Genomic DNA, 2,817 nt, shown 5'->3' with positions numbered 1-2,817 from the left:
CAGCGTTCTTTTGATTTCAGATCAGAAATAACCATCATCAGTGATTTTTTTTTTCTAATTTCTGGCTTGCGGCCTGAGCCCAAGAAGGGGTCAGATAACTGTCTTCAAAAATATCAGTCTTAAAACCAGAGCTGGTGGGGCACAGAACATCTTGTTGCAACCTTGAGCCCCAAAAGGAATCCGAACCAGAGGAAAAGAGAATGACAATGGCCATTGATCAGTTCCTTCCTGGAGGTGAATGGTATGAGAAGCAGTGTAGTCCCAGAACAGGCCTGGGACTCAGAGAACCTGGGTTCCAATCCCATCTCTGCTGACAGCCTGCTGCGTGACCTTGGGAAAGTCACTTCCTTTTCTGGCCCTTAGTTTCCTCATCTGCAAAATGGGGATTGTTCTTCTGCTCCATTAGGTTGAGCTCCATGTGGGGAAGGTACTGTATTGGATTTCATAATTAGTCCCTCTCCCACAGGGGGCTCATAATCTAAAGGGGATGGAGAACAGTTATTTAATCCCCATTTTACAGATGTGGAAACCGATGGACAGAAAAATTGACTTGCCCAAGATCACATCGCAGGCAAGTGACAGGGCTGGGGTTAGAATCCAGGTCCTCTGACACCCAAGCCCTGGTTTTTCACACTCTTCTCTATGCAGGAATCTGATTATTTTTCACCTACTCCAGAGTTTGGAACATAATGAACACTTAACAGACACCAGATTTATTATGATTATTAGATCCTCAGTCATGAACTCTTGGGGACAAGGTTCACCTATTTCTTTTCCATGGGAGACTTCACCATCATCTTCATCTTAGCGTGGGAGGGAAAAAAGTCTCCCTAAATCATCCTCTCTACACTGATCTTTGTATGGCCAAGTGTGGGCTCTTCTGTGTCTTTTCCTTTATATACTTGTTCATAGGGTGATCTTTATACCCACCCCCAAGAAAAAAAAAATACCTAGACTTTATTAATACAATTAGAGTAAGCTTCTTAATGGTTCAAGGAAACCTGTTCTCTGAAAAATGCATCCTCAGTCTCAGCCACACTTCTCAGGGCCCCTTCTCCATAGTCTCCTAATCACATCCATCACATTTTGCTGATCCCCACATCACTAGCCTTAAGGAACACAAATCTGCCTACAGCACAATTCCTCCACATACACAAATACTCAGAAAACGTAATAGAGGCAGTAGAAAGGAAAGGCAGAGTTAATGGAATTTCTTTTAGGTTCACTGCCTGATTTATTTTAGCTCTGCTGCCTGATTTCTTTTAGGACCTGAATATACGGTTGCTTACAAATTGGAAAGGTTGGGTATGAGCTAAACCTGGTCGGGATTAGCATCTATCTCATAGTAACGTAATGTTGGGAGTGAGATACCTATTTGACATACATAGGCATTGGAGCTAAGAGAAGCAAGAGGGTCTCAAAAACCACAGAGCTAAGGTAACTAGCTCAAGTGGCCATTAGTTTTGAACTGTTCTCCCTCATGCCTTGCACTAGAATCTGCACCCTTTAAGCACTCGATATTCACCCCACCCTTCCTACCCTCAACCCCCTCAGTACTTACTTGTCTTATGCTGTCAAGTCATCTTCGACCCTTAGCGCCCCCATGGACAAGCCTGTCCCAGAACGATCCATCTCCATCTGCAATCAGTCTGGTAGTGGATCCATAGAATTTTTTTGGTAAAAATACAAAAGTGGTTTACTATTGCCTCCTTCCGCGCAATAAACTTGAGTCTACACCCTCGACTCTCTCCCATGTCACTGCTGTTGAGCATTAATGCTAGCTACTGACTAAGGTAGGAATAGAATGGGTATGCCTCTGCTTGACTCTCCCTCCCATAGTTGAGACTGGTAGGGTACTGGAAACTCTCCAAGTGTGACCCTGAGAAGGGCAGCACTTACCTACATATCCATAATTTATTTTAAAGTCTGTCTCTCCGTCCAGACTGTAAACTCCTCTTGGGCAGGGAATACATCTACCAACTGTACCAACTCTCCCAAGTGCTCAGTACAGGGTCTACACACAGTGAGCACTCAAAAATATTGATTGATTGATGATTGAGTTTGAGGCTTGTATTGACTGATGTCTGGGACTGATAGGTCACAGCACAACACTTTATTTGAAATTTTCATTTCAGTATTCATTGTATCAGTTAAGGGCTTACTATGTACTTACTAAGTACTGGGATGGATGGAATATAAGTAGATCAGACAAGATTCCCTGTCCCACATGGGGCTCACAGTCTAAAGGGAAGGGAGAACAGATATCAGTCAATCAATGGTCTTAATTGAATACTGTGTGTAGAGCACTCTACTAGATATTTGGGAGAGTATAATACTATAATTTGTAGACATGATCCCTGCCTTCAGAGAACTTGTCATATCTTACATTTCCATTTTTATGAAAGATAAAACTGAGGCATAGAAAAGATAAGGGATTTTTTTGAAAAGTCAAACAGCAGGCAAGAGTTGAAAATTGAATCAGACCAAAGGTCTCCTGACTCCCATAGTGTTGCTCTTTCCACTAGGTAACACTGCTTCTCAATCTTGCTCCCTCTTAGCTCCTGACCAGTTCCTGAGTCCTACAGCTCACCTGAAAAAAGTTTCAGGGTTTATGAGATTCTGGGAGGCGAATGGTCTCTGGAGCAAGTGAGAGAGCTAAGGGTTGCCTGCTGGGAGACACAGTCTTGGTCCTAAGGATTCTGCATGATGTCATTATATCTTGCTGTGTGCCAGATCCCCACTAGATTACCAGCTCTCCCCTGGGTTGTAAAGCCCCTCCATTAGATTGTTAGCTCCTTGAGAGCTGGGATCATGTTT

Source organism: Ornithorhynchus anatinus, chromosome 3 (genome assembly GCF_004115215.2).
Source record: "Ornithorhynchus anatinus isolate Pmale09 chromosome 3, mOrnAna1.pri.v4, whole genome shotgun sequence".
In the NCBI taxonomy this organism is placed as follows: Eukaryota; Metazoa; Chordata; class Mammalia; order Monotremata; family Ornithorhynchidae; genus Ornithorhynchus; species Ornithorhynchus anatinus.
The sequence above is the reverse complement of the archived record's forward strand: the minus strand, read 5'-3'. Positions refer to the sequence as shown.